We start from the raw sequence: 8,049 nt of genomic DNA on the forward strand, positions 1-8,049 counted from the left end.
CACCCCCGGGAATACATTCACTGAAATTTCCCCCCCTCCCCTTCCCTCTCTTCCCCTCCCTTTCTCAAACTTAGGGAAATTTAAGGTAGGCAAGGAAGGGCGGGCTGATTGAAAACTCAGCGGATGCACGATTGCCAGATTCTTTTCCTCTCCCTGTTTCAGAGATCTCGATTTGGAGCCCACAGATTATTCTCTGTCCCTTTCTCTCTCTGTGCCTTGCATTTCCTGCTTTCTATCCCTTGCCCACCAAAGAATGTGTGAGGGGGGCTTGTTCCCTCCCGGGGGAGGGCCCCCTGGCTTTGCTGGGAAATCCCTGCTCCCACTCTGAGGTCTGGCAGGGACCAGGTTTGCTTAGAGCTGGAAGGGATTTGCAGAGGTTTGAGTCTGGGTTTTTTGCAAGTGTGAAGTCCTTCTGGAAGGAGGGTGCACCTGGTGGGCCCCTGAAGGCATGGGGCGGGGGATGGTGAGGTTCCAGGTGGGGGTGGTGAGCACCAGGGCCCTTGGTGCGCTCACCCTCCTCCCAGCTCGCACATCGCCATGCTGTTCTCTTGTGTTCCCGGAGGAACGATGTCCTTGCCCTCACCCCTTGCCTGGCCCCCATCTTCTGGGAAGGGACCTGCAACACTGACGTCCTGAACGAGCAGTTCTAGCTGCAGAACGTCACCATGGGACTGTCGGTGTGTTGAGCACAGAGTGGGGGGACCCCGTCCTGGGGATTAATGCGAAAGTGCATGCATTCAGCAGTCTTACTGGGCTCTCGTGGGCCCGGTGAGGGGACAGCACCTGGCTCCCTCTCAGGAGGCTGCCCGTCACAGTGGGTGACAGCCCCCGCCTGCTGCCACTCCCCTCGGACAGACACAGCCCTGACCCCAGGCCGCTATCCTGCTGAGTCAAGGGGCAGAGCACCGCAACAATGGGGCTTCCGGGGAGCCCACCACCAGAGAAGTGGAAGGGGGTCACGTGTGCCCTGTGCATTGGTAGCGAGGAGATGCTTGTCGGGCTGGCCCCTCCTGTGTGTCTCTTAGAGGATGAGGCTCAGGAGGGCACAGCCTCAGACAGCACTCGGGTCAGACAGCACTCGGTGCCAGAGCCCAGGCCCCTGAGAGGGAGCTGAGCAGTGAGGCCCTGGGACCCCAGCGGACCCAGGAGCGCGCTGGGCATGGCTGCCGGCAAGTGGCCTGGCCCCTGGGAGCCTCTGGAAGCCGGGGCTGGCGACAGCATCGGCAGTCAGAGCTTCCTTCCTCCACAGAGCTCGCCGAGGCCCGCAGGATGGCCTGAGGCATGTGCAACCCTTTTCCCAGGCCATCGCAAGGGAGGCCTTCAGCCCCATGTGCGGGGGGCACTAGGAAGGGCCCAGGTCGCCTCAGAGTCGTCCTCCAGGTCCTGGAGAGCAGGGACTGAAATCACCAACCAGACCCTCACGGCCCAGGGTCCGCGGCCAGCGCCTGTGGCCCTGTCCCAACGCTGCCCGCACAGGCGGGCCTCATGCGTCCCCCTCTGGGCCGGGAGCGCAGCCCTGGGGCGAGGGCAGGTGCCGGGCTTGCATGAGGGAGCCCTTGCCGGCAGCGTCCTTGAGGGAAGGGGCCGTGAAACCACACTCACAACGACTGGGCCTGGCCTTTCCCCTGCTGACCTGATCCGGGCCTGTGGGTTGTGTGCCTGTCCCCTGTTTCAAGGCAGTGGCCGCCTTCCCCGTGTGAGCCCTTGACTAAGCTGCCAGGTGTGGGGCAGGCCCAGGGAAGTAGCCTCAGTGCCTGCTCCAAAAAACCAGACTCAGAGGGCTCACCACACTTGCCTGACGTTGGGGGAGCTGCTGTCCCCACGTTGCGGAGCAGGTAGACCCCTCACAGGGGGACCAGCCATGTGAGGGCTTTGGACTGAGGGAGGGGCATATGTCGACCTGGATCCAGAAGCTTACCCCCTTGGATTCAAGGCTGGGGTCTAAGCAACCCCCCTCAACTCCCAGGGTCCTCTTTCCCCTTCCCTGTCCCCGGGCTGCACCTGATTCCCGGTCTGGGGGAGTTCAGGGTGACCCCTCCTAGGAATACCAGTGGTAGATTGAGGACCTTGTCAGCAAGAGGCCCCGTAGCCTTCACGGGGGGACCCTCCAGGGAGTGCAGCGAGCTGTGGGGACCAGCGACAGCCCACCCAAAGCGAGAGGGGCAGGTGGCTGGCCCTGCTTCTTCTAGCCGGTCTGTTGGGCAAAGGAACGAGGGCTGTGCCCAAAGGAGCTCCAGTCCTGGCAGGTGGGGAGGGGACCCGCAGGGGGGCGGCCAGGGGAGGGCACCTGCAGGGTTTGCCCGGGAGCTCAGCACGGGGCAGTGTCCCTGGCTCCAGCATGCTGACTGTGTGGCTGCATGGGTTTCCAGCCTCCCAAGCCTCGGGCTCCCGTTTGTAAGATGGGGTGCTGAGGGCCCCCATCTCTGGGAGCAGAAGGGAGGGAGGGCCCGCCGGCGGACTCTCTCAGGACAGGCCAGGAGGGTGGCTGTGGCTTAACGCAGCCCGAGGCGTGTCCCAGTGACGAAGGTGAACACGTGCACGGCCCCGAGCTCTGGGGTCCTGCCACCAGCCTCTGGCAGTGACTCTCCTCCCGCCCTATCCCCCGTCCCTGTAGCTACGTGGTCTTCCTGGAGCCGTTCCTGCAGCCGGCGGAGAAGCAGTTCACGGCGGGACACAGGGTCACCTACTATGTCTTCACCGACTGGCCGGCTGCTGGGCCCGAGTGCTGCTCCCGTAGGACCAGAGAGTGCTGGTTCCAGGTCCCCGGGGCTCCCTGCTGGCAGGATGTGACCATGCACCGCATGGAGATCAGCAAGTTCTCGCATTCGCTCTTCCTTCGCAAGGTGGACTACCTGGTGTCCGTGTAGTGGACATGAAGTTGAGCGACCACGTGGGCGTGGAGAGCCTGTCCCTCCTCTTAGGCACCCTGCACCCCGGTTTCTCCAGGGTGACCTTCTAGGACTTCAGCTACGAGCGCGGACAAGGTCCCAGGGGCACACCCCAGGGACCCGGGTGACTTTTACTACGCAGGAGGCTTTTCTGGGGGTTCGGTGCCGGAGGTTCCCCGACTGACCTCAGCCTGTCACCAGGCGATGGTGGTCGACTGGGCCAATGGGATCGAGGCCCTGTGGCATGACGAGAGCCACCTGAACAGGTATCTTCTCTACCACAAGCCCACCAAGGTCTGTCCCCAGAGTACCTGTGGGACCTGCAGCTGCTGGGCTGGCCCGGGGTCATGAAGAAGCTGAGGTTTGTGGCCGTGCGCAAGAGTCACCGGGACATCCGCAACTCGTATGGGGCTGACCCCGACTCTGTCAGGTGGTGCCACGCCGAGCGGAGCTATCAGAGCAGATTCCGACCTCTGTCCCCTCAAGGGAGTCTCTGGAGCCCGGCACTGCCCACATGGCCATGTTCAGAGCCCCTAGCGCCCCCGCTCTCAGAAGGTCTGCTTGGGGGCCCAAGTTCCTCTCTTTGTGGTCGGTGTGTTTGGATCACTTCTGGGTCATTTGTAGCTGTGAAGGGGTCCAACGTGTATGTCGGATGTTTTCGGTGTCAATGCTGCAAATAACTGGAACTGCACCACAGAAACCCACATTTCAATTTATATTTGAACACCTGCAGAGATGGAGACTCCCCTTCCTTGTACATTTCTCATATTTATATTTCAGGGCTCCCTTCTGCTGTCTGTCCGTGTTGGCCCCATCCATCAACTTCGCTGACACCCTACTACTGATCGATGCAGCTCAGCACCAGAACGGCTCTGGTGGACGGCTGACTGCATGCGCGGTCATTTACCAGTGCTCACGCTATGACAGTTATCGGCCGACTACACCTCCTCTCCACTTCAGCAGCTCATTTCATCAATAACTTATCTCATGGCCTTTTCCCTTTTATCCAGAAGACAGCAAAACAGAAACATTAAATAAAACGTTTTCACAATATTTTAAACTACTTATTTATTAGTATTGATGGCGTAACTTTCAGTGTCCTGGGTGAAAGGGGTTTTAACTTTAAAGGAAGATACAGAAATCGTAAGGTGACTGGTAGAGGGAAAGAGGTGAACAGCCTTACAAAAAAGCCCATGACTGCTCACAGGCTGTAGTCACCCAGTAAAGAGAGGGCCTAAAACTTCCACTGTGGTGGCTTCTAAGTTGCTTAGATTCAGAAGACAGAAGCAGAAGATGCTGGCTGAGTTTTCTGATATCTAATAGAACCTGTTAAAAATCACTTATCCAGGGGGGCCCGGGTGGCTCAGTAAGTGAAGCGTCCAACTCTCGATTTCAGCCTGGGTCACGATCTCAGGGTCATGACACTGAGTCCACGCTTGGCGTCTGCTTAGGATTCTCTCTCCCTCTGCGTCCCGCCCACCTTTTCTCTTCCTCTCTCTCCCTCCAAAACAAAACAATCACTTGTCCAAAAAGCAGCTGAAATGATATGGTTATTTAACCGTGACATTGTTCAAGTAATTTCAAATGGTTAAAATAAACTATTAGATATTTATAATTAAAACAACAAAAATAAAACTGGATAGTGATGGGGAGGTTGTACATACTGACAAATGTTTGAAAGAGATTTACTGATAGCTTCAAAAATGGAAATACAGACTTGAAGATTTGGCAGCAAACCAGCAGACACGGCCAACTTGTACCCCAGCTCACGGGGCGCGGCTGCACCCTTCCTCACCACGGGCTCACACACAGCTTCTCTTCCGGGTGCACTCCAAATCCACACAACACCTACGACACTGAGAACATTCTTCCAGGGACCCCTGACCTCAGTAAGTATTTCGTCTAATGATCAGAGAAGCAAATGAGCAAAATCCGAAGGAGTAAAACAAGTTCTGGGAGACACATGTAGGAGAGGGCTGACAAGTAACCCAGACTCAAGATTCTAAAACAGAACCCACACTCGATCCCTTGGGGCACACCCAATGTCCTACTCTAGAAATGAGATGGAGCGGTTTCTGTGAAGGTAAGAGGGACGGGGATTCAGCTGGAAATGAAAAGCAGGTACCACCTGCAGTTCAGGGAAAGAAGACCCGTAGCATCCAGAAAAGTCTCCTTTACAAAGCAGTATACTAGCTCTGTGAGTGTAATTGTCTTCTTTGCCACGACGGGGATCCCTCTGAACCTCAAGGACCAAAGGACCACAATTACAGAGACCCCTGGGGGGTGGGCAGGAGGAGGGACAACGTGCCAGGGAGAGGAATTCGGGGACATGGGATTTAATACAAGTCTACTTCTCTGGGGCCTGGCTCCTTTAGAAAATACCTTCCAAAGATCGTTATGGGGAGAAACTAACAGAACACTCCAAACTAAGAGGAAATAAATAGGGTATCTACTTTCTTGATTAGAAACTGTTCCACACTCCTCACAAAATATACAGAGACATACATGCATAATAAAAAGTCATTTCTCTCTGAACAAGAAAGTTACTAATATATACTGAGCATCTACTAAGTGCCAGTCCTGGCCTATATATATTTGAGGTCCTGTTGGACAGTCGGTAGGGAACAGGCCCCTATTTCAAGCTTAGAGGTGCACTGCCCTGAGGTCTCACCGGGACAGGCAGGATGAACGGCACAATGCCATCAGGAGGCCCATCTGACTTCAAACCCCTCTGCTGTACAATCACATAAAATTCACCAGAGTTGATGAGTGAACACTCTGAACTGTTACACAAACATCAAACATGTTGAGTGCTGGTTGTTGTTCAGACATGTTTCTTTTTTGTGACTTGGCTGACCTAATTCTGTGAAGTCCAATTACCCTGTAGCATGCACCACCCCTCTCCTGTCCCTGACCAGATTTGTATTCCTGGCTTTCTACGGGCTGCTCCTGGCCCCACACCAACTTCCTGTTGGTCAAAAGTGGTGTCTGAACTCACTGAGTCAGATTTTCACCCTTTACCACTGGATACATGTGGCTTAGAGGCTATTCTCCCCAACTGGGAAGTTGGTTCTTGATTCTGCCCCTAGTTCAGTCAGGAATGGACCAGCAGCTTGCAGGTGGTCTCTGTCCACGCTCCTGGGCCCACAGCCATGGTTCTGGCACACGTACAATCTTCTAGACCAACGGGGAGGCATGCGATTCTATTTCTAAGCTCAGCTTCACAGGAACTACCACTAGCCGTGCGCAGTACACCCAGAGACTGTGCTCAGGGCCCCTGAGACAAGCAAGGCTTTGGCTTTGCTGATGGATGTGTGTCCTGGAGGCCTTTTCAAGACCGTCTCACTCTGACCACTCCTGAGCAGAGCAGACTAGCACATGCACGCAGTGTAGAGTGTGATTCTGTGGGACTCCTTCAGGCTGAATCTTTCCCTGGTTCTGGCAATAAAGTTTCTCACTGGGCTGCTCTGTCCTTTGTTGGTACGTATCATGGATCCTCCCTTTGAACGACGGACCACCAAGCTCTCCGCTGTTTTCACCACCTCCCGTAGGCATGAACTGGAGCAAGGTCTGCAAAGGTCTGGGCCAAGACACGGGGAATGGAAGAGGACAGCACCCAGCCTTATCTGGAGGGGCCCCTGCTGGCTTCTAAGTGGGCGCTGGGTTAGGGGAGGAGTTGTGGCAGCCCTTCCGGCCCTACAAGCTAGCCGGTGGGGCTGACCATTACTCCCAGACTGTCAAAACGGGGCAGAGCTCCTGCCTCTGAGTGGAAGCTGGTGAGCAGAAGGGAGGCCCAGTCCACCAGGCCTGGGGAAGTGGGCAGCTAGTGGACACCCCTGCAGGGGGACGCCCTGGCCTTAGCCTGGCAGCAGCAGGGACATGGAGCCAGCCCCTGAATTCTTGGCTGCACTGGCAGGAGCAGAAGCTTCTTCCCCACGGAGGCAAATACCACAGAATCAGTTTGTTCTTACTGAGAGCATCTCTGAAGAATATTAATTAGTCTCAAAAGATACATAACTGAACACTTAGGGATTCTCTTCAATGAAAACAAAAAAGTCCTCCAGTGCTTTTCAACCAGGGGTGATTTCCCCCCTGGGGGGGCACTTGGAAACTTGTGGAGACCCTGTTTGTTTTCAAACCCGCTGCTGGTATCTTGTGACCTGGGGCAGGAGTGCTGCTCAGCAGCCTACGGCAGGTAAGACCAACGGCCCCAGTGAAGAGCAACGTGGCCCAGAGTGTCAGCCGCGCTCTAGGAGAGGCTCCTGTTCCCGGGGCACAGCAGGAAGGGCCAGTCTTGGGCTGAACACCAGCTCTGCACCTCACTCACCAATGCTCCCTGCCAGTTACCTCGCCCCACTAAAGTTTCCATCTGCACGGGGGGAAAAAATCGGACTGACTTCAGAGTTGCGTTGTAAAATTTAGAGGAAAATCTACTGAAGTATGCCAGTGAGAGCCGTACGCCTGGAACTCATTTAGCGACCTCTTTCTCAAGTCTGGGGGACTAGTGAAGGTAGAACGTATCTTCACCGAGCCCAGTCCAGGACACCTCTTACATAACGTCCTAACACTAAAATGGGTCTGTGCAAACCCACATCCGTGCTAGGCGCATTTTCCCTTGAGCGCTCTGTTAGAAACTGTAGTCCTGCACATACCACGAGCGTTTTCTTGCTCTTACTACTTTTCTCCGCCAGCCAATGCACCTTCAACTAATCACAGTTCAGGATCTGGAATGTGCCCCACGCAAACCCTTCACCAATGACACTTCCAACCCTTGGAGCGGCTCTCTGCCGTGGTGCTGCCAGCAGGATTCTAGGCGCCTCCACAGAAACCAAGTCACTTTCCCAAGGCTCCAAAAGACGGAGCGCTATGAAATGACTTCTGAATCATCTACTGTATCAAGAGAAGACTTACCCAGGAGACCTTTGTCTGATTACATGTACTTTGAAAGATATATCTAAATACATAAATAAATTTTGTTATGCATTACTTGCCAAAGGACCTACCACAAGGAGAATATTTTACAAACTGGTTTCAACTAAAAAGGAGAATAGGGAAATTTGTAGTGGATGTTATTTTACAGTTAAACAGTTTTTCAAACTTGATTTTTTTTCCTCTTAAAATATATGCATGTTTATACATGTGTGTGTATGTGCTTACGTGT

At 54.7% G+C, this 8,049-nt stretch overlaps 1 pseudogene; it reads left to right on the forward strand.

Annotated features, from left to right (window-relative positions):
- Window positions 1-913: 913 nt before the first annotated feature.
- LOC148164245 (histo-blood group ABO system transferase 2-like) lies at window positions 914-3,867 on the forward strand (annotated as a pseudogene).
- The last annotated feature ends 4,182 nt before the right edge of the window (window positions 3,868-8,049 follow it).

Source organism: Eumetopias jubatus, unplaced genomic scaffold, assembly GCF_037043125.1.
Source record: "Eumetopias jubatus isolate StellerSeaLion01/CBP00866 unplaced genomic scaffold, mEumJub1_p1.0 scaffold_5, whole genome shotgun sequence".
Lineage (NCBI taxonomy): Eukaryota > Metazoa > Chordata > Mammalia > Carnivora > Otariidae > Eumetopias > Eumetopias jubatus.